The sequence below is a fragment of the Callospermophilus lateralis genome, chromosome 12 (assembly GCF_048772815.1).
Source record: "Callospermophilus lateralis isolate mCalLat2 chromosome 12, mCalLat2.hap1, whole genome shotgun sequence".
NCBI classification, from domain to species: domain Eukaryota; kingdom Metazoa; phylum Chordata; class Mammalia; order Rodentia; family Sciuridae; genus Callospermophilus; species Callospermophilus lateralis.
This window is the reverse complement of record NC_135316.1, coordinates 52,638,661-52,664,312: the sequence shown is the minus strand read 5'-3', so window position 1 is coordinate 52,664,312 and position 25,652 is coordinate 52,638,661.

The window sequence follows — 25,652 nt, the reverse complement described above, 5'->3', positions numbered from 1 at the left end:
GCTTATAATATATTTCTAACACTATTTCATTTTTGCTTAAAGTACACAAAGCTGGAAGGAAATACAACACATAAGAAAATAGCAGTTGCATCAATGTGTCTCAGAACATTCTTACTTCTCAACATCTCCACTTTACAGGGCATCATATTTGACAGCAAAAGAGATAGATCCCTCTACTTCAGGACTGCAACCCCTTATGTTCCCCACCTAACTTCTATATAGCTGAACAAAAAGCCTTTCTAGCAGTGTTTCCAGCCACATCCCTCCAAAGGAAGCCACAATTCATCAATAAAGTTTAACAATAAAGTTCTCTGATAACCAGATACAATTATATTTTATTTTTTGTGGTAGGGGGCTAGAGTTCTGTGCACCTCTACTACTAAGTTATATCCCCAGCTCTTTTTATTTTTACTTTAAAAAGTTCTGTGGCATGGTCTCACTAAGTTTCAAAGTCTTGTCTTGAATTTATGATCCTCCATCCTTCAAAGTTACGGAAACTAGGAGGTTGGGAATATATCTCAGTTGGTAGAATGTTTGCCTTGCATGCACAAGGCCCTGGGTTCAATCCCCCACACCACACACACACACACACACACACACACACACACACCAAAAAAAAAATAATTATTATTATTACAGTCATGGGAACCATGACCAACCAATCAGGTAAAATTTTTGTCATTGCTAGCGCATTTCTGAATGTAGAGTTGTAAGAAAATAAATCTAAGGCTGTGTTCTCAGCTATTTCTGGATATAGGTTATGAATTGGACTATTATTATTTTAATACAGGGATCTTGCAGAATTGCCTAAGCTGGCCTTGAACTTGCAACCCTCCTACCTCAGTCTCAGAGTCATTGGGAATATAGGCATGAGCCACCACACCCAGTTCACTGTTAACCTATAAACAGAAATCTATTTTTAATTTCTGGATAAATACAACCGGTCATATGAAATATATTTTGATATTCATTTATCTCTTTCAAAATTTATATTTGCATATTACAAACAAAGGCATAGATTTTCATTTCTATAGATTTTCATTTTATAAATACGTAAAATTCAGGTAATATTATCACAATTGACTAAATAAAATGGACTTAGCTACTTTTTTCCATGTTTCTGACACTCTTTACTTAATTTGGTTTTAATTTTTACTACTTAATTCATTAGTGATTATGCTTTTCAAAATATAAATATGAGAGATATATACTTATGAGACATGTTTTTCTGTTTATGTAATTATCATAAAATTGAATTTAATTCCTTTTCATTATAGTTAATTTCCACGGAAGCTGAATCAATTAGGAAATGCAAATTAATTTTCCCAAATACTTTTTATTCTGGGCTTTCTCCGCTGGAATATTCTTTTCTCCTTTCTTTGAAGTAACCAAAAAATTCTTTATTATACCAAGTACTAGTAGATGTTTTATTAATGTTTTGTACACTTGCTATATATTAACAATGTCAATGGTATCTAATTTACATTATTTCAATATAACACATAGTTATCAAAGTCACTGGTCATTACACTTGGGATATCTGTGGAAATCTAGCTACAAAGAGTCAGACTTGACATGCTCTGTATTTTAAGTGCCATTGTATGCCATAGTCTATCTACTTCCTGCTGGAAAGATATGTCACGGATTATAATTTGCCCTGTCCTACAGAACCATAAAGTTTTCCTTAACCAACACTTCTCTTATCATAGCCTTCATAATATGGGCTGGACAAATTATTTCTATGCATGAGCTCTTCTAGCTTGCACTTATATGATTCTTGTTATTGTCTTCACAACATATTTGACTCCATATTTGTCAATATATTAAGACAGCCATCCTAGATAATGGCTCATAACTTCTCCCAATAGGTCACTCAGAAAATTGCCTAATCATTTTGTAGATAGGTGTACTCTACATACCATTGTTCATCATCTTTCCAAATATTTCCATATTTGTGTACTTTCTGATCAGAAGAATCCCTCTAAAATATTTATATATAGTGATAGTTATTTTTCTGCCCTGCAGCATATTTCCAACAACGCTATTTCTGCTTGGCTTAAAGCACTGGGCTACAAATCGGTAGTTCTAGAATTTATTCAAACCATTTTGACTTTACAACTATACTTGTTATTGCAACTTTTATATATGTGTGACGTACCTCCATATTGCATTTATTAGAAAAATCATACATGATTATCGTATTTCTAAAATCTCCTCAATCTATGTGTTCCATAAAAACTGTCCCCACAGGGTTTCTTTGAGTTGTGTAAGAAGACATTAATATATGGGGGACCCTGTATCATCCTAACATTGTCCTCTTCATTAACCTCTTTTCAATTCCTGTTACTGAGTTCATACACATTTGCATTTAGTATTTGGAGCAGCAGAGTAGGCTCTAGTTTCTCAGGAGTCTGTAGCAACACATTATTCCTCATATGCAAGCAGCTGTTTCAACAGTGTGTCATCCCAGTACATAGATACCTAATATACTAGTGTTCAATAATTATACAATCACAAAAATATATAACTCAGTTAATATCTCTTTCAGATACTAGCATACAAACTCAGTAAAGATCATCTATAAACATTTAACCAAAAAAAGATGCCAAAAACTAAGACTCAGTAGAGTTAAAATGTGCTGCATCACATATTTTTTTAGATTATTCAGAAGAATTTCTAGAAAGATTCTTTCCTCATCATTAGACAAATTGATATTTTTCAGAAGGAAATGATGCTATGATTCTTCCCATGAGAAAAAAAAATCTAGCAGGCTATTCACTTGCATTGATACTCTGAAGTGAATAAAGGAATAAAATATTAGCAATTGTCCTGGTGTTGCCACTTACTTCTGGGCTCCCTTCCTTTAAGATACAACTTACTCTGTTTTTGGTTGTCCCCTGACTCTTCCTACATGGATTGTATTGAGGAGTTCCAATACAGTTATCAATTGTAAAAATTGGTCAACGGAGTTTCTTTTATCTTTATTTTTTTGATCTAGATATACAAGATAAAGGAGTTTCTGCACCAGTGTTTTCTCTTTCATTCATTTCCATAGTTGAATTTGTAAGCAATGGAGATATTTCTCTGATCCAACAAAGTTGGTTCAGTGAAAGTCCTTTGTAATGTAGTAATTCTTTTGGAATAAGAACTCCAAAGTTTTAAGACTTAGAGATAATCTTCTATGTCCCCGCCCCCTAAAAAAAATCTCTTTTGATAGGAACCAAAAGCTTGAAGCACAATATTGATATAATGAGTTCCTACAATACAACAGAAATAACTTGTCAAGTGAAAACGAGAGTTGTATTATACTCCCATCTTCTACACATTCATTCTTACTTCTGTAATGCCAAAGATCTCATTTTATATCCTATTTAGTGTTAAATCTAGTCATTACATTATTCAGCAGGCTCTTTATTTATTCATTTATATTTTAGTAAATGTTTTGATTTTCCTCCTTCAATTTTTTCATCAAATCACTACCTGAAGGTGACAGTAAAATATGTCTTAACAATTTTGTGTTTTTATCCTATCAATATTCAAAAGCACTTTAAATATATGGGATAAAAACACAAAATATAGTCACTGAGAAGCAATTCCCTTAATCTGATAAAATATATCTGGGTAACATAATAATCCACATTCCCTTAATCTGATAAAATATATCTGGGTAACATAATAATCCACATTATTCTCTACCTTCCATAACATTCTTAACCATTGCTTGGGTAATTAAAAAATTTGGAATGCTAAATGACTCTTAGAAATATTCTATGAGTTATAAATAATGGTCCAATACGATTAACCTCATGTTTATGAGGTGTACTCTATAATTCAGTACAAGACTTTGAAGAAAGTGTTTTCTTGTCTGTATTCTAAATAGTCATAGATAACATTCAGAACAGTACTGAAGCAAAAAAAAATGTGCCTTCATTTATCCCAAATGCATAGATTGATAGCATCTATGACAAGTCATTTATTTTATTTAATATACTAATAAAAATATCATTTTAAATATCACATTTCAGGCCCTTCAGAAATTACTGCTTGACTTCTGTGGAGCATCTACCATATTCTATCTTGTATTCATTATTTGGAATCTTAGAAATAATTCCTAAATTAAGGATTTCTACATGCAGGTATTTTTGACTTGCCTATTGTCTATCTCTCACTTACCCAATCATAGAGTTAAGCTACCACTACTGCCTGTAAATCTGTATAAATCCACATGTATCATGTAGAGTAGTGCTCTAATTAGAAGCAGAGCTCTAATTAGAGCCCCAGAGACTCAGGGGACTGAAGCAGGAAGATCACAAATTAAAGGCCAACCTACATTTTAGTGAGATGCTGTATCAAAATTTAAAAAAGAAAGAAAGACAGAAGTGCTGGGGATGTAGCTCAATGGTGAAGCACCCCTTAGTTCAACTTCTGGTAATACAAAAAATAAAATATAATTAAAACAAAACTAAATGAACTATTGTGAGTAATCTAGCCAATGTTACAGTTTCATCTTTTCTTATTTTCCCAAGAGTTTCTTTATTGGATGGAGCCCAGACAAGTTTCTGACATTTCAATTTCTCTGAGGATTTACAAAAGTTCTGCATTCTTTATCCATTATTTTATCAAAAAGAGGGTCATGCCATCAAAATTTTCAACAATAGGATAGGGGAGAAAGAAAGTTCTAGAATTGGGTGATTCTCAGTAAATTTTAGCTTTCTCCCCTGAGACACCATCCTCACTATTTGTACCTATATGTATACACATATATGTGTACCCATACATAATATATACATGTATATGCAATAAGACAACACACAGCTTCTATTCTGTTACCTGTTACCATCTCACTAGACTCTCCGTTGTTTTTATCATAGGTTCAGAATGTCCCTCTTGTCTTCTGATGCCTTTTTTCCGAATCATTCTAACCTTATTCCCATTTTCAAATCCTATGAAAAATAATTAAATAGAAAGCAAATCCTCTGCTGTGTCTTGTAAGCTGTCAGTGAGTGAAGCTCTCTGTACTCATGCACATCGTCAAGTCAATTATATTTATTGAAAAGAGCAGCAGTATTTGGCAGCTTTCAGGTACCCTAGAAGCCTATAAGGGAAGGTCCAGTAAGCCGCCTGTGACTTTTGCCACAAAGCCCAATGAGCATGATGATAAACTGGTGAAATGTTGAATCTCATATGATCATTTGGATTTCATGGTCCCAAGCACAGCACAAGACTCATGTTACAGAACTTTTTTAAAATTTTTTATTTTTATTATTATTATTTTATCTCACAGTGAAGATGCTCATGTCTTTTTTTGGTTACCTTTTTTTTTTCTAGTCATTTAGTGCTTCTTGTGCTTTGCTTATTTTGAATAGACAATAAGTTTCCATAGATAAGAAAGGTCCATAGTCAAGAACGAAAGACATCCACTAAATACTGAATAGTAAATTCTTCAGAAGCAGTAATTAATCTTTTTTTTTTTTGTAGAGACTTCTTGAAGTTTTTCCAAAGTCCTCAAAGTTTTACAATTTAAGTGAAATCCTGAAATTTTCTTGTATTTACCTGGCATTCTTAGTAAGACTTAGGTGTATCCTTTTGGACAACCTTTATTTTGCTTTCATTTCCCATTCTGAGACTATTTAAATGCCAAAAAGATGATTCATCATTTTTTTTCTCAAGTACCATATCCAAATCTCCCCTTAGAAAATTATGCTAACATGGGGTGGGATTTAAATCCCTTTGACACCATTGCAAAGATGTAGCAAATCTATACCCACATTAAGGCAAACAGAGCTTACTTTCTTCTGCTATCAATAGGAAAATGAGACACGGGATCAACCAGTCATATCATACCAGTTTCCTTTAGCCAGGTACATCTTTTACATAGCTTATCACATAATGAAGGCCCTATCAAGTGTACTACATTCTCAGTTTACATCTATGATTTCCTATCAGTCCCCATGATTTGCTTACCTTTCTCATTAATGAAACTCAATTTTATAAAATCAGTACATTCATTTATAAATGTAATGTTGTTAGTAGCAAAAGGATAATTTGTGGGCACAAGAGAAAAATAAAATGAAAATTACAAATGACTGGAGAAATTAATAGGGATGAGAATGCTACATATCAACCCTGGAGATATGTATAAAAGCAAAATTTAATGAAATAGGAAACAAATTAAAAATCAGTACACTTAAATTCACTTAAAGATATACAACATTTTACAAAGCCTAATAAAGTAATTGTGTCTGACATATCAGATAAAAAGAGAAGTTAGTAAATGATCCAGTTCATGATGGTTTTGGTAGAATAAACCTAAGAGTTTTCATTATACATAACTTGGGGAACTTCCTATAGTCATCAGGATACTCAAGAGAAACAAGACCAACAGGATTCGGTTCATGAAAAAATTACTCATGGGCTGTGGAGTTTTGGCACATACAAGGTATGCTGAATAGGCTAGCAGGGAGGAGTTGCAGTTAGAGTCCAAAGGCAGTCTGCTGGCAGAATTCCTTTTTCTTGGAGAGGTCAATTTTTTTTCCTATTAATGCTTCGACTGATTGGATGAGGCCCACCCACATCATGGAGAATAATTAAATTCACGAAAAGTCTACTGTTTTAACTGTTACTCTTACTTGTAAAAATACCTTCACAGAAATATCTAGAATAAAGTTTGACCAAACATCTGGGGAAAAACAACAACAACAATTTCTACCATATTTTAAGTCAAAGCTAATATTTTCTATTGCTTTCCAGAAATTCTCCAGTGAGGTGTAATTGATAAGTGTAAATTCTATATATTTGAGGTATACATAACATATTGATATATGGGTATGTTTTGGAATTATTACCATAATCAAGGTAATTAAAATATTCATCACCAGATATTGATCTAAGATGAAACATATTTTTTTTTCCAAATACTTAAATTGTTTACTCAATCTGGCCTAGCTACACTTACTTTTGCCTATACAGTCAACAATAATAATTGTATTTGTGGAAGGCATGAGGTTGGGTATGTTCACTCTTTGAGATTTCACCTATTCAATTATAGTTCATTATATATAAATTCCATTAAAAAAGAGCAATCTGTGATCTCACCATCTCAAATCACACATGGATTGACAATCACCTAGATATCAAGTTTTTATTGGTTCCTTCCTTCTCATAAAGTTTATCATGTACGCTATTTTGTCTCAATTTCATTTCTGCCACTTATTTTCATGCTACTCAATCATTAATTCAATATCAGGTTATAATGGACTGAGAATCCAAAGAAAGATTCATAAGAAACATTCTTTCCACCCCATTTTATTTTCATTAAATGATACACAATAGACAATGTAGTATGGACCTGAGTTGCTTTAAGAGGTCAAGCTCTATCTCAAAAGTAGCTTGCTAGCCTCTTCGCTGTGCAAGTGTCCTTCACTGTCAAGAGAAGCCTGAGGATAGTCCTGCTATTTCTTTATTTTAAAATGCATGTAATGTGGTCCATCAATTGGTGTGTGCCAAGGCATAGGACTCCCATTGCAAATGCAATCCCCAAGTCAGAATTTAGTAATGAAGAACACTGAAAAGGCCATGCAATTTCTTACCTTGGCAGAACAATAGATGTGGTATCATTTCATATTCATCTCTGCAAGTAGTAGCCCTGGATCATATTTCCAAATGTTTTAGGTTAATAGTACAGAAAAGCTGATATCTTTTTATCAACATGTGGAATCTGAATATGCCATCATTATGGTTATCAGCCTTTAGTTATATTTTGTCAAGGATATTTTGAAATTTTGGTGTTCAGAAATAGATTCAATACATAAGATGCATCTGACTAGGAAAATCACAGGCGGCTTATTAACCCCTACATTAGGGATAATTTTCTGCCTAGCAAGTCACTACAAAATGTACTAGCTTCTAACAACCAACATTTTTGTGCTCACATTTCTATCACTTGATCATTTGGTAAGCTGGGCTCAGATGGATAATTCTTTTACTTGTGCAGCTATCGTTATCGGGTACTGAATGATATTACATGACCTCACTTACATGTCTTGGCTTTGAATAAGGTGGCTTAATATTTTTGTTAGTTTGATTTCTCTGTATACATGAACATGATTTCTCAAGTTCAGTGAGGCTAAATTGTGCTTATTTTGAGAATGATGGTTTCAGGGTTCTAGGAGGGAATTTTCTACTAGTTAAAATAAGCCACAGGACCATCCAAGATTCAAAAGGAGATAGATTTCACCTCTTATCAGATGGGAAAAAAAATGTGGTGTTTAAAGTCACTAAAACACCTCAAATTAGCACTTTGTATTTCTGGGAGAGCAGAATGACATTATATAGTGAAGGATAGCAATGGTGTTTACGAGTGAAGACATAAAGATACTGGAACAAGGTAACTGATGAGAGATAGCAATATATAAATAGTGGAACACTATGGTTTAGACTGCAGACTTTGGAAATAATCTTTCTAGGTTTGATAGTTTCTTCATAAAATATTTGTGAACCTTGTTACATTACATAAGCTTTCTATACCTTGGTTTTTCTTTTAAACAACACAAATAATTATAATAATGTACTTGCCTTAAGGTGATTAAGAGGATTAAATGAGCTAATATATAATATATGAAATACTTGTGCTAGCCCTGAATTATTTTAAGAACTAAATACATGTTATAAATCATCTTTGAATATAACTAACTACATTATTCATTACTCATTACATGATAATTATTTTCAAAATTATTGAAGATTAAACTTGTGTCAACTATAACTTGAAGATTTTTTGCTTTGTATATACTCCTCCATCAACTTTCGAAAGAAAATTCTAAAAATAGTATTCTAAATTAAGTTAGAAATTTAAAACACCATTTTCATTTGACAAATTATTGGTTTTATATGTTCATTTCAGCTTAGTATGTGTTCATTTCAGATTGTCCTATGATTAGACATTACTCTAAATTTTTTCATTAATTAATATAATGACATCCTCCAGTATTTCATAAAAATGTGAAACCATTTTTTTATCTACTTTTCAAAAGAGAAAAATACTATCAAGGACTTCGTATTTTTTTACATTTTTATTTTTTTTTTGTTGAATTAAAAAATTGATACTTATTCTCCTTCCATTTTTTTTGTATGCTTGGAAACTTAAGTACCATAGACATTTTTAAAAATTAATTTTCCTTAAGATTTTAACATGATTATTATTCTTTTATATTATTCAGTTTTTAGTATGCAGCATGATGTTTTGAAATACATTACACATAATAAAGCGGTTACTACAGTTAAGCTACTTAATATATCTATTATCTAAGCTAATTAATATTTTTATCATCTTAAACATTTACCTTTTTGTGCACATGTGTATGTGGTAATAGTTACTAAAGTCTGTGGTCTTGGCAAATTTCACCATACAATACAGTTGAATCAGCTCTGTCATGCTGTGCATGAGAGCTCTTGACTATTCATCCTATGTAACTGCACCCTCATCTTCTTTCATATGCACATCCTATTCTCCCTGCCCATTCCTCTAGCCGACATAGTCTGCATTTCTTCTTTACAGATCTGGCTTACCTCACTTGTCATAATGTCTTCCAATTTCAACCATATTGCCATAAAAGACAGGATTTATTAATTTTTAAGGCTGAATAGTAATGCATTGTCTGCTGTATGTTTGTGTGTACACATGCATAAATTTCCTTGTTCATTTATCTGTTGACAGCTAGTCATTTATATCTTGACTATCAAGATTAAAGCTGTGATGAAGGTGGGAGGTAGTTACTGATTTCATTTTTGGGGGATATATACTCAGGAGAGGAACTAATACTTCATATGGTAGTTCTATTTTCAATATTTTAAGGAAACTTCATATTTTTCCCATAACATCTCTACTAATTTATATTCCCACCAAGAGTGAAGAAGATTTCCCTTTTCTCCACAACCTCACCAACACTTGTTATTTCTTCTCTTTGTGTGTTTGTGTGTGTATGTGTGTGTGTGTGTGTGTGTGTGTGTGAGTGTGTGGTGTTGATGTTCAAACCCAGGGCCTTGTAAATGCTAGGCAAATGCTTTACCACTGTGATATCCTCCCCTGTCTCTTGTCTTTTTAATAAGAGCCATACTAGAATGTATGAAATGAAATCTCATGGTGAGTTTGATTTTCTTTTACCTGATGATTGATAATATTGAGGTTCTATTCATATAGCTGTGGTTCATTTTTATGCCTTTGGAAAAAATTTGTCCTTTGACTTCAGGTCCTTTGACCATTTTATTTGGGATCTATTGTATAGTGTGATATAATACAGACTTGAGTCCCTTATATATTTTGAGTGTTAACCCCTTTTCTAATATATGTTTTGAAAATATTTCATCCTATCTGTAGGCTGCCTAGGTATGTATTTTTTCCATTATGTTTGTATGTTTTGTTATGTTTTTTTTCATTTGGCAACTGGAATATTTTTTTCTAATGTATATTTGTCAGTTACAGAAAAAATTTGAACCAGTATCTATTTGAATTTTAATGCTCTTCTAATTGGTCTATGCTTTTCTTTTGAAATTTCCTTTAAATATGATTTGCAATTAATTTATCTTTCTTGTGTTTCCTTTCATATATTGTGTGATTTTCTCAATTTGTTACTTTTTGTTAAACTTTGATTCATTGATTCCCTTCTCCTTTGTTCTCAGACTACTATTAATCTTACCATATTATTTTTAGTTAATAATTACATTTTCCATTTCTACGATTTTAAATTTTTTCACCTTCCCCTGGTTTTGTTTTAGATTTGCTATTTTTTTTTCCATAGGCAATCTACTTTGAACATAAAAATATACTTATTCCAACATTCTCATAGAACTTGGTTACCACAATTTAATATTTTAAATTCACTTATTATTGACTTTGTTAGCTTTTTTTCCATGTCTTAGATTATTTTCCGTGTAATTTTGTTCTGAGGGTTCACACTACTGTGGGCTTTTCTCTTTTTCTCTCCTTTCCTCCCTCCTTTCTATTTTCCCTTTTTCTCCCCTCCCTCCCTCCCTCCTGTCCTTCCTTCCTTCCTTCCTTCCCTCCTGTCGTTCCTTCCTCCCTCCCTCCCTTCCTTCCTTCCTTCCTTCCTTCCTTCCTTCCTTCCTTCCTTCCTTCCTTCCTCTATACTCATTCTACCTCTCAGGTACTTTTTCAGTTGTTTCACATTTCAGTTTCTTCTGAGGAACTATTGCTCAGAGGCAGTATTGCTTAATTGTTACCTACAAAGGATTAAATGATAATCTTCAACAGTATAGAACATATCTCAAGCCTCCAGACTTGAAGTTAGTTCTGTTTTCTTCCTTTTCTGAAGGCATACAGAATTACACCCCATAAATGAAGAAGCACTTTTTGCCTCTTTTCACTTGTGGGCAGACATGGAGCAGTACTGACTTTACCAGAATTTGTGGGGCCTGTTACATCTTGTTTCCTTGCCTGTATTAAAATTTCAGCCCCTATTGTATCCAGAGAGCTCTGCCTTCACCACCCATTCACCCATTCTTTTCTGGCCCATAAAATTGAAAATGGGATAGAGAAGACTATGAGGACACAATAGTTGGGATCTCTGAACTGTTCTGTGAAGAAGACCAACCCTGTGCAGTTGCACATCTGCTAATGATTGCCCCTGAACAAAAGATAGACTGATTTTGTGTTCAGCTTTGTCATGTGCCAGATTTGTTATTAGTAGGCTTGCCTACACTGATCATGAACTATCTGACTTGAAACTTGTACACCGTATAGCAACTGCATTCTTATTTTAAGGCCTATTTTTTTTTTTTGCATTGCAATGATGAAGAAGGATTGTGCTTTTGATGCTATTGTTTTTATTTATTTTATTTTTTATTTTCTAAATTTTTTGAGAGAGAGAAAAGAGAGAGAGAGAATTTTTTAATATTTATTTTTTAGTTTTCGGTGGACACATCTTTATATTAATTTTATATGGTGCTGAGGATCGAACCCAGTGCCCTGTGCATGCCAGGCGAGCATGATGTTACCTCTTGAGCCACATCCCCAGCCCAATGCTATTGTTTTTAAAATTGTCAATTTCTTTTTCTGTTGAAGTATGCCCAAAATCAAATCTATCAATGTATGAAAGTATAAAATTATCATATTCCCTGTGTAATAATACTATTAAACAGCCTGCTAAAATGATTAAAAATTAAATATTATTAATGCTAATTAATTTTATTCTCCAAATGGTGAAAATCTGTCCTTCCATAGGCATAACCTGAAAATATGTTTCCTCTGTAATGATAACAGAAAGCTTCCTACTGTTTTTACCATTCACTCTGAGATCACAAATCCTAAAATTATCTCTCTAAACTATCATTAACCTTAAGTACAACTTATAAAATCCTTTTTAGTTCTATTCTAGGTTCTATGTTCCATTTGTGTCTGTGTGGTTTTTATTTATTTATTTATTTATTTTGGTTCATATGCATTTATTTTACTTACTACTACTAATCTTCTGTCTTTTAGGCCATGCAAAATCCAAAGTAAGATAGACTACTTTTTCTAGTCTTTGAATTATAATTTACAATTGTAAACTATAATTTAATTATTAAATTATAATGCAAATTATAAAATTTGAATTATAAATTATAAACATTTATTTATTTTGTAATTTTAGTCTCATTTTTATCCACTTTTTTTTGGTACCAAAGATTGATTAAACCGAGGGGTGTTTAACCACTGAGACACATTCCCATCCCTTTTTTAATATTCTATTTTGGGATCAGTTCTCTGTAGGTTGCTTAGGGCCTCACTAAATTGCTTAGGCTTTCTTTAAACTTGTAATCCTCCGGTCTCAACTGCCTGAGCCATTGGGATGACAGGTGTGTGCCACTGCATGTAGCTTATTTTTATCTTCCTGAAACTACCATACAGCATGTAGACAGTAGATATTTAAAAGTTCATTTTTTTTCAAAGAGCAAATATTGCATGTACATTTTAACTTTGGTTGAAAAATCACACATTCTGCATAGTTAAGTAGTTTAAAGACATGATTATCATTTGTAGCTCATATCCATCTTTTTATGTTTATGAGTGTGGTATAAGGAATTAACCCAGGGGTTGTTAACTACTGAGCCACCTTTCTATTTTATTTTATTTTTTTTATTTTGAGACAGGAACTTGCTAAGTTGCTTAGGGCCTCAATAAATTGCTGAGGCTGGCTTTGAACTTGGAATCCTTCTGCTCAGAAAATATAGTCATTGGGATTACAGGCATCCAGTACTGCACCTGGCTACTTTTATCCTTGTAATAACTTTTAGAATGCCTATGTCTGTGAATTTTCATATTAGTACTCTGTGTATGTGGCAATGTGTGTGTCTATGTGCCCATGCACCTAGTCCTTGTCCTGAATTTTGGATAAATTATCTTTTGGAGAACATTCATGTTTCTACATATTTATGTCATGAAATTCATGTACTAGGAACATTTGTATAACAGCAGAGTGGATGGACCCACGTATGTGGAGGAGTATGCATATATGTACATATGTATATATTATTTGGACTAAAGGTAAAGTATGTAGTATGCAAGATTACTTCAATATATATTATTTTTTTATTTTACTTTGTGAAGATATCATATTTCTTCAGTTAAAATACCCATACACAGAAATACAGGCATTTGGACTACAAAATATTTTACTAGTTTTAACTCTTTTTCACTAAGCACAAACATCACTTCTTTAAATACTTTTTCCTCATTCACATTTGTGGTTTAATCTGACTCTATTTCTGTGTGTTTCTTTGTTTGAAATACTGTGGATCAGAGAAAATTGATAGTGATGTTGCTGAATGTGTTCCAGTCCTTATTTATGGGCCATTTCTTTTAGGTTATTATACATGTTTTCTTCTTCTTTTATCTAACTTAAGTACATTTATTATACATTTTAACCAATTTATTCTATTTCTTTTTTTTTTTCATTACTAGATGTGTTTTACCATGATTTTTATATATGGACTCACATTATTCAACTCTGATTTGTTTAAAAAATTGTAATATTTATTACCTTCTCAACATAGTAAAAAACATTATAATTTGAAAGAAATTTTTTATAATATGAACCTAAGACCTAGAAAATATATGCATGAATTTTGATCAATTCCAGCCCCAATGGTAGATTATAGTGTTTTCCTTTTGTACTTCTAATAACATATTACAAAAACTCTTTCCTAACTTTAGACAAATCATTTAATGAAGTAAAAGCAACAGTATTTATTATTGAATCCTCAGTAAAATGTACAGTGACAAGTTTCATAATACCCCAAAGCATAATATATTAGAATCATAAATTGTGATACTTTATACAATTTCAAATATTTTATGAAATACTTTAAAATATAACATACCATTTAGTTCTCCAACAGCTTTTTTAGATAGGTACTAAAACTCTTACATACAGGGAATTGAGGCACGGAGGATAAGTGATTTTTTTTTTTTTTCGATTAAGTATAGTCAATAAATGACAGGTCTCCAAGCAACTTACAAACATGAACTTAAACGATTACTATTTTTCCCTTGATTTTCATAGTTTTGTTTCTGTATTCATTACAGATATTATCAACTTTAAAATTTTTTAAAAAAAATTTGAAGTACTTAGTAAATATCATTAGTACTATGTTTTTATGCCTCATTGCAATTTTATTTTCACTATCTAAACTGAATTTTTATTATTGTTAAAGAATTCTTGTGCTTTTTCAGCATTTGTGTCTTGGTATTGCTATACCCTCTTTGAGAATCTTTGCTCAAAATATCTACCTATCATAAGCTAAAACAGGAAGGAAGATTACATCTTCATATAGTTAAGAGGGTTTTTTTAAATGAAGTTGTCACACAGTGAAGTTGGGATTGGTCTAGGCAATATGAAGACCATTGATATCTCATAAGAACATTTTTTTCTTGGACTTCTTATCAGGTAGCAAAAAGTTGAGCTGAAATCTTGAAACTCTCTTTCTCTTTAGCCTTTAGGAAATTACATTACTCTTCAGACTTGTCTCATTTTCCCTCAGGATTGCAAGTTTTTAGGCAGGACTGAGGGTGTGGATAGGTTCATGCATCTTTAAACTATTCATGGCATCTAACAGGGTAGTTTACTGTTATTGGTCATTCAATCTATCTTTATCCAATGCCTTATCTATATAACAAAAAGTGAGGTAAAAAAATATAAAGAGTACTTTTTAAAAATCTAATGGGAATAAAAAGAGGATAACAGGAAAGATTAAAATATAAGGTTAACTGAAGCATAATAACAAATATGCACACCAGATGGAAAGTAATTATTTTACAGCTATTACTCCCTAGAGCCTAGTGACCAAACACACTGGTACATGTTGGAATAAATTAAAAGTTTGGATCATGTCTTTAAAAATTATTGAGGTATCTATATTTATTTGTTTATAGTCCTTCCTGACATTAAACATTTCATAGATTTTTTTGGGTGTCAATACTCAGTTTTGTAAAGAACATCAATGATTCCTTTTCTCAGAATTTACAGATTTTTTTATGAAAACAAGCTGTCTACTGACCCCTAAATACTGTCAGCAATGACATTTATAGAATAAACTCACTGCTGTGATAGAGAAAGATATATTTTGATTAGTTTCTTCTTCTATTTAGATTTAAAACATTATTTTTACATCGTTTTTTTATGTACTCTTCCCTTTCTAATGCAGTATTATTCTATGTCTTTTTCAAAAAGCTTTCACAAGAAGGGATACCACTATCTACATGAAGAAAGTAAAATGCCCAATGATTGTATCTACGTTATATTTCAAAATAGGAATTAATTACAACATTCCAAGAATTGTAGGCACTTCTAGTACTGTTCTATAAATAATCATATAAATAATTATAATAATAATAATAATATTCTATAAATAATATATATATAATTTCTATAGAGAAAATCTTTTCCAAATGGAAAAAACATTTTCAGATAGCATCGTCTTAGATGATGATATAGGAGTGATTATTTTGGTGCCATTGGGAGACACCATACTCTAAGAAGAAATAAGTAATTGGTGATACCAGATCAAAGATTCCCTAAAGCTCATATGTATAAAAACTTTATTCTTTATTCTTCCCTCTATTGTAAAACAAAGTTTTCCCTTTCCTATAAGCCTTCAGATTGTTCTTTGTAATTTCTTTTTTTCTTATTTTGAGATTTACTTTATTCATTTACAAAGTGCGTCTATTTGAAACATTCTTGTTTATTTAAAAGGACTAAAAAGGGTTCAGAAAAATAGAAGATAAATGGAGTAGAGGAAGGGAATTGAGAGGGCTGGAGGAGGGGGCATGGGGAAATGCTGGAGAATTAAATCTACCAAATTATGTTATACACATGCACAAATATACCACAACGAATTCCAATTATATATAAAACTACAATGCACTACGTAAATAATAATAGACAGGATATTAGTGATGTAAGGCAAGTAGATCAGTGGAGGAAGAGGGGAGTAAAAGGAAAGGTACCAGGGAATAAGATGGATCAAATTTTGTGCATGCACAAATATGGCTTAATGAATCTCACTATTATTTATAATTATAATGTATCAATAAAATGCATATTGTATACACAATATACACATGGAATATGCTACCCTTTGGAAACAAAAGCAAGATTTTGAAAGAAGTACAAGAAAGCTCACCTTTTTCTACTTCTGGAGGTATCCTTGTCAACAACAGCCAGGTAGGGTAAGTGAAGGTGATGGTAGGTAGCTGTAGACTCTGACTACATTAGTAGTACTTGTGGAAGCATGACCAGAAAGGCAGGATCCTTGATTTCTGTCCAGTTATCAATGGCACAGAACAAATACAGCAATGGCAGCATCTCCAGTTAGACAGAGTGTATGTGCTCAGGGTATAGAACAACTTCCTCAGTTTGATGGAATGGCCCCTTTTTCCTTTTGTCCCTTTTGCATGTCTCTGAAGACAACACCATCATGGCCAATACTTTTCCTTCTGGAAATATCAAGAGTAGTGTCTCTCATAGTGACAGGACATCAACTGATACCTGTGTTAATAGAAGTGGTAAAAGAAAGAGCCCCTTAAACTTGTAAATTTGGGTGGTTACCTGACTTGTTAATATTAATCTTATCACATTTGGAAAATGATACACAGATAATTCATAGCTTGCAGATAAAATGGCTAATGTATCACCTTTGCCTAGAAAGAAGTGATTTATGAAGGCAAGGCTACACATGACTGTTACAGTGAGAAATGCCAGAGATCATGGGATATGTTCATGACTTCTGCTACTGTAGTGTTGCTTACAAGGTCAAGTTTTTAACACTCAGATCAAAGTCTGATCAGAGAACAATTTAAGTAACCTAAAAAATTATAATGCTGCAACAGAGGTAAAATTCAGAGACTCATCTAGTGACTTTTGAGAAATGCTGTTTAGTAGAATTTAAGAATTGGGAACCTGAGCACACAAATTGAGAACATTTGGACACATTCCAGTGAATCAAAGAATTTTACAGACTTCAAGCCTTTGTTACCAGCAGAATAGACTTTTGCCCTTTAAAACCAATTACCTATCCCTTTCTTAAAACTTCTATAATGATCTTATCCTAGTAGTTGCCTTAAAGGGTTTATTTATTCTCTAGTTTCCATGTACCGCCCACCCTTAATCTTCAGATCTGTAACTAGAGTGAATCTATACATACCCCTAGAGGACAAATACAAAGAATGACTTGGTAGAAGATAACTTAGGCACTTAAGTATTAACAAAATTTGCTAGTTTATATAAGTGCAAACCTAAATATTATTTTGAGGGAAGGATCCCAAATCTGTTAGTTCAAGGATAGAATGTAACATTAGACCAAGCAAAACTTACCTTGTTAGAGTCATCTAGCAGTAGCCTACATTCAATGATTTTAATTACTAGAATATTCCTTGTACAATGTTATGGTTTAGATATTAGATGTGCCTCAAAAGCTCAATTGTGAGACATACCAGAGGGCTTAGAGGTGAAATGATTATATTAGGACAGCATTAATATTATAGCTAGAGAAGCTGGGTCAATGGAGGCATGTTCTCTGGGCTTTTAATTTGTCCTTAGTGAGGGGAGTACTCTCTCCTTCCCTCCCTCCCTCTCTCTCTCTCTGCTTTTACATTCCCAGTTGCTTTTCTCTGCCACACACTTTCACTTCCACCATGAAGTTTGGCTTCTTTTCAGATCTCTAATACCGTGAGCCCCCAAATATAATTTTCCTCCTTAAAACTGTTATTGTCAGGACTTTTGGTTACAGTGACAAAAAACATGACTAAAACATATACTAAAGAAGAAGTTCAGATCTTTAGAGAGATAGGATAGCAACCTTGGTATAGATTTATCATGAATAATCTGCTTCATGCGAGATCATTACCTTGAAAATGTCCTCAAATATCTTGAAAATGTGTTGGCAAGGAGAGGTCCCATATCCTCACAAAGGTATTCAGTGTCTTTTCTTTGTAAGCCTGGGATAATGAGGCTAGATGCTACCATTGATGTTTACTTTCCTTTCAGTATGCTTGATTTGAATCTTCAAGTGGCAGATTTAGTGACTGACCTAGACATAAGGCCAGAGGGACAGCTACACTGATTTTACCTGCAAGGATAATTAATGGGTAAACAATTCCCCATGGTATCCTCTGTGGGGCATTTATTATTGGATTAGTTGTATATATAATCAGAAAACTGTAATTCTGGTAAGCACAGAACAACCTTGAGTTATCAAAATAGGGGGTGATTCAGAACTGAGCCAGTTCACAACCTTTTAATAACAGCCATATAATGGAAAGGTCTTGTAATGATGCTAAAATTTGATATTTAATCTTTGTAAGTAGTGTTACAACTAATCTAGCAAAGGTGCTGAGTTTATTCAGAAAATAATATAATAACTAACAAAACTTCCTGTAACTTTTTAGAAGATGCATATTTCTTTATTTGTATGTGGAATAACTGCATCTTATGAAACATAGCATGTGATGTTGATATAGTCATAAGGGGCTTTAAACATGGATAAAAGGTATTTACTTGAATATTGAATACTCAGAAATGAGACTGCATAAGTGTCTTTATCATACAGCTTCTTTTGGCTTTCACCTTTGAATTTACCAGCATCAACACATTATTTTTTTTTGATTGTTCAGTAATATAAAGTGTGTGTGTGTGTGTGTGTGTGTGTGTGTGTGTGTGGTGTGTGTGTGTGTGTGTGTGTGTGTGTGTGTGTGTGTTGGTACCAAACAGTAGAGAATTCAAGCTTGAAAGTAAATCATCATAGATTCAAAGCAATCATATTAATGCCATCATTTAAAACTTTAGGACATCTGGAAATGTTTTAAAAACAAAGAAATGCTTAACTTGAAAGGCTTATAAGAGGTTTATCAGGTAGTTATGTGGAAAGAAGACAGAAAAGGATTCACTACAGACATAGGAAGAGCAAGGCAGGGACATTTTGAATAATCAGGCAGGGATGTAGCTACATTATTCTTGGGATTTGTTCAAGTGCATGACTTGTACACCTTCATTTCAGTGATCAACATTGCTAAATAATAAAGTCTAAAGATTTTTCTGCCTCTTTTTTCATTTATTGATGAACACATAGTTTCTAAACTTTATTATAAAAGTATTTCACCTTATAGATACTTTTAAGTATTTCCTATTAATGAAAGAAGAAATAACATGATTAATATACATTAATAAGTCTTTCTTCTGAGACTTTTTCTGATTTTGGCTTTTAGAGCCTATGATTTTTGTGCATTTGAAAATCAAAGCAGTTTTCTGTTAAACTTTAATCTGATATTAAGGAGTGACTTCTGCTATTGTAGATCAGGTGCTCAATAATACCTCTACAGCCTTAGGAGCTTTCAATATTATCAGGTAATTAGGTAGGCATTTACAAGATACTTGTGGTATATGACAGATTTAGAAATAGTCAATTTTTTGAAGTTATCTAGAGATAAAGACCTTTCTGACTTTGTAATTGCATAGTCATACATTCTGAATCTTTCTGTAATGTAGAAATATCCTGCAGGGATCCTTCTAAGCTATCCCTGAATTGTTATTTGTGATGATAAACTGAATGGAGTGACATTTATTGTTTTTACCAAATAGCCTCCATGAAAGGAGAGAACCTTCATATATACTATTTAGAACTTATTTAACAGGAGACAATCAAATTTAATGACACATCATCACTGTTAGGTTTAAACACCTGTAAATAAAATGTTGCTTTTAAGCTCAGTAACACAAATGATGATATCATAATCTAAAGCAGCCTATTTTTTCTTTCATGTATAAATGGAATAATTGTGTAAATTGAATTGAAATTTATCAGATTATGTTTATTTTGCTTCCTTACATTTATAATCTTCTGTAAACATGTAAATAAAAATATTTAAGTATAATAGGAAAAGATCTTCAATTCATTTGTCAAATGCTTATCAAATACACAGAAGCAGAGGAACTTTTCCTAAGGCCTAGTTGAGGGTGTCCAAATGCAATTCCATTAAAGATTGCTTCAGTCATCATTCTCCCAAGCCAGGTTCAAAAGGGCAAAGTCAGTTTCTTTTTAAAGAATTTTTTAATTATTGCATATGCCCTTTCAAGTCAGTGAAAAACAATCACCTTTCCCACTCATCGGGTAATTGTATTCAATGTCTACAGAGGACACTAAGCTTCAGTAGTTCTAACTGATACATAGACAAGTTGTGCTGCTGTTGAATAATGTTCTTATTTTGGATGTGTCAAGGCCAAAATAGCATGCTTAATTTAAACATATAGCAAGGCAACAGTTTGTTTTCATTTTAAATGAGAGTTACTAAATTGAAGACCTTCTCTATAATAAAACTGTTAGAGCAAATTGACAGTCAATATTCCTAAACTTTAACTTGATTAATCCTGCTTTTACCAGTTGCACTATTGCTTTATGTATTATCCTTGCTTCTCCAATGAAGGAATAAGAGTGTTACCTTAAGTGAATTACAGTTTCACAATGAATGTTACAACATATTTGTTCTAAGATTATATATTTAACACACATTATATATAATTGTATTTGTATTGATTAAAAAGAGAATATAAGTATTTAATATCTTTAATTTTAAAAGGTATTAATAACATTATTGTATAATTGTTTATCACCAAATCTTTAATTTTAAAAGTAATTAATCATCCTAATTATCCTGTAGATTGATAACTAATCTTCATTTTTAATAACAAGAAAAATAACCTATATAGATGTAAAAAGGTACTATTTGATTCTTAATTGATGAGAATAACTTCAATATTTTAAACTTAAAAGCTCATGAATCTATTCCTATTCCTATTAGTTAATTAATATTGATTTGTAGTGACAGGGAGGGAATAAAACACAGCTGATCTCAAGATACTATAGAATCTGATATGATGATGATATCACTGTATTCATGAGAATTAATAATATATCATGTCTTGGAAATGAACTAGGTACTTTTTCAAAATAGGATATTATGAATGATACATGCCATTTTCTATTTCAACAATGTAATATTTATCCAAGATAATATATTACTATCTATTCAGAAAAACTACACATTACTGCACAGAGCCTATTGTATCAATATGAATATCTTCAACTTCAGAGCAATGATTCTGACAGCTTTGAAGAATAAATTCTTATAATAGAGTGTCAAAACCCAAACAAAGTCTAATCACCTTAGGTAAAATCTCTCTCACTGTGCATGGAAACTAGAAACTTAATGCAGATTTCTTCTTAAAGTTATATTATGTTCAGGGTGATTTGTATATTTATATTATTTAGCATAATGGAACTAATGGAAAATTAACAGGGCCAATGTGTTAGATAACTAGTTACATTTATTCAATATTTGCCTTTAAGTCTGTGAAAAAGTAAGCTGTGTGCAGTAAGTTGATTTCCATGTCTTTTCAATATATTTGATTTAATAATTAATGTTTTCCATTGATATATGATATTATTACTTAAATTCCCTAAAATAGTTTGAAACTATTAATAGGCCTATTTTTATAAGGAAAAGAAAATGAGCAAATATTTGAATTAAATATCAGCATTGTCTGCTTCTTTTACCCTTGTTTTTGTCACATCACCTCTCATCTTTCTTGTTCAGTGAGACAATACAAGGTATATTTAAAAATAAACAAACAAAATAGTTTATTTTACAAGCAATTCCTGCTTGGTAATTAAGATTTTCCAAGGAAACAAAAGCATCTTATAGATATATATTCATAAATATATTTTATATACTTATTCAAGACTAATACATATTTTATATGCATAGACACATTGACAATTCATGATAGTTCAAGTTATTTGTATTTTGTTGCATGTTTATTCGTGTTTAATAAAGAGAGATATTTAGGTTAAGAAAGATGTGAGGTTAAATCAAAATAAGAGCAAGATTTCAGGATACAAAGCTTCCAATAATCTATTTTTTGAAATATGAACAAGGTCACTGTGGAGGGCAAGGTCAAGGAGTTCTGCCTAATTGTACTGGAGTAGAATTAAGCTGTGTAATACCTGTGTGGCAAATAGAAATGAAGAATCGACCTTGTGTGTATAGAGTACTATTCCTCTTAGATTAGCCAAGTCATGAATGTTAAGGAAAGGTTAGTGATTTTTTTTTTAAATCATTCATTGCACTCTTTGTTTCTCTCTCTTTGGGAAGTCTGTCATACCAAGGGTGAGATTTAACAGTGAATGTGCAGCCCAGACATTAGCCAATTATTAGGTGATTGTACAATTGCAATAATTTCCATAAACCTTAGGCACCTTCTGTCTTTTTGCTTTAATTTTTATGTGTATGGCCTATTCTCCTTGTATATAGGGCTCTAAGAATCAATTGCATAGCAATAAGAAAACAAGAAAAGCTTCAACTGTATTTTTGCTGGGTCTGATGACAGCAGTTTCATAATGAATACCTTTGAGCACCTTTTTTCCACTTCATAGTGTGTTCAATTCAGAAATGTTTGGCCTTGTATGTTTTCTATGTTGTCAGCATTCTCATCATTTTGGGAGACAAATTGATAACTCCCTTAGAAATGACCAAATTGAGTGCCATCTGTTACAATGAAGGGCTACTTCAAGGACAATTTTATTGAGTGTGAGTTGGAATTTTCATTGTAGCAGCAAAATTGATCAGCATTTTTAGTGGGCTCATGGGGTATTGTTTTTCTCTTTAAAATCATTGTTTCCAATTTTTATAGGTTATCACCCCAAAAACTCTTCTGAATGACATGCAACAAAATTTTTGTTTTACAAATTACATCAGAAGACATTGATGGTGAATCAAACTAGAAGAAAGTATAACAGATATTCCTAAAAACCAAAGAACTAGTATTGTATGTATCAAATACGGATTCAAAGGCATCTAAAGTAAAGCTCTGCATAAAATGGTTAATGGTTTTTGATCAATTTTTTAAAAAATCCTCATTTTATTTTATTGACATGCATATATTTGGCACACTCTGTGGGACTAACTCTAATAAATTATCATAAAATGCAAACAATTTTTAAGTAAGCAAGTATTACAAAAAGATGTACACAAGTAAAACTAATCTAACACATCAGTTTGGAAGCAAATACTGTCCAAATATTTTTAAAACATTTTAAGTAAATGTTCTCTATCACAGAATTTCCTGCTACACATGGCGATTCCAGAGTAAAACTCCATTGAGTATGGAGAATATATATATATATATTTGTTGAGGAAGTTGGTGGTTGTTCCTCTATGATGGAGTATTAACCATGGGCTTTCTTTTAGCACTTGCAGTGTTTCTGCTCTAATTCCTAGGTCCTTGATCCATTTTGATTTGACTTTTATATGTGATGAAAGATAGAAACCTAATTTCATTTTTCTGCAAACAGATATTCAGTTTTCCCAGCACCATTTAAGAACAATATTTTTTAAATATGCCCACTTCCTTCTTCTGCAAGATTTATTTTCCAATATCTTACATTAATAATTTTGAGGTGTGATGTTTAGAGTTGCTGTTAGAATTCAGTGCTTGACCCAGTCCCAGGAACTATCCTGTGTGAACAACCTACAGGTAACATAAATACAAGTGTACCTAAATATAAAGGTACTCAGTGGGGTCATTAGTCATCTTTGATAATTCAACCCTATTTGTTAGGATAAGATCCATATGGTTTTTCAGATATATTCACAAATTGTATAATTGGGTGAACTAACACCCCTTTTTAAGTCCTTTATTCATTTTTTCCAGCTGACAATTACTTCTTTTTGGGGCAGTTCTATTTATATCCTTTACATTTACCATGTAAACTTTTTGTCCTTATTCCAAATATGTGAAAAAGAATGGCTTTTTTAAGATTGAGAAAAAAATATTTTCTTATTTCTAGGAAGGTGGGAAAAACATGAAGAAGAGGATGTTTTGTGTGTTTACAGGCAAATCCATTTTATTATTTATGCTTCATTAAAGTAATCAGAACAAAAAGTGTACGGTAAAATGCAAATGTTTCAAAGTAACCAGATTGTAAACTTTTAGTTACTAAGTTAAGATTATGTCTAAGTAAGATGAGGGATGATCTTTCTTTTTCCTTTGGCCAAGTTAGCATTGAACTTCCAGGAGTAGGGAAGAGTGTTTAGGGAGGGTCAGCAAAACTGAGGGGATTGAAGGAATAAAATGATAAATACTAAAGGTTTGAAGGGTTGTGGAAAGAAAACAGAGGTGCTCAAAGATCCATCATTATCAAACAGAAACCTTCCTGCGGACCTACTGCTACAAATTCAAAGGTACATGACTATAGGAAGAAGGCAAGCCCCACATTATTAATAAGCTTAAAAACAGATTTAAGTTGATCTTCTTTACATTATCTGACTTCTTTTATATTTTATTCTCTCCCTTGTGTTCAATTTCTCTACGTTTTAATCAAGTAAATTTAAAGTCTTCTGAACCCAGGTTAGAATTTAGCATAAAGAAGAAAGAAAAAGAGTTCTCTGAGTAGGGTAAGCCAAATAACTCACCACAATTAAGATGATGAGGATTCCTGAAGGGCAAAGAGAAGTGAGGGCACAGAATTCATGCAGTTGACACAAGAAAAGCTGAGTCGCCAAAAGAGTTACTCAGAGGAAAGGTGCTGGAAATAAAAGGTCGGCAACGACTCCCTGAGGAATTGCACTCTGAAAATCCAAGGTTCAATACAAGCTTATTTCATTAGTATAAGTGTTTCTGCACAAATAACTTGTCATTACAATTCTTTTTAATCTTAGAAATTGAAGGAGAAAAAGATCCGTTAGGTCATTGTGCTGTCACTCCAGTGCAAAATACAAACAATATTTCTCACATATAAGATTGCATAAATTAATTTAGAAGTAGACTATTTAGAGTTATTTTTCTCTACAGAGAGCTTAACAACTACAAAGCTAGTTTTTGGATTCCTTTTCCCCTCCTTTTTTTTTTTTGTCATATTTGGGCATAGAGGTTGAGGCTAAGTCAGTGTTTGAGTGCTTTAGGACAAGACAGTAGAAATGGTAAATGACTTCATGGTGTACAGAAGAGATTGTTACATATTTACTTGGTGACTTTAACAACGATTCTTAATCCTTCTTTGCCAGAGTTGCAATTAAACATAGCAGTAGGAAGCTATCTCAGATAATT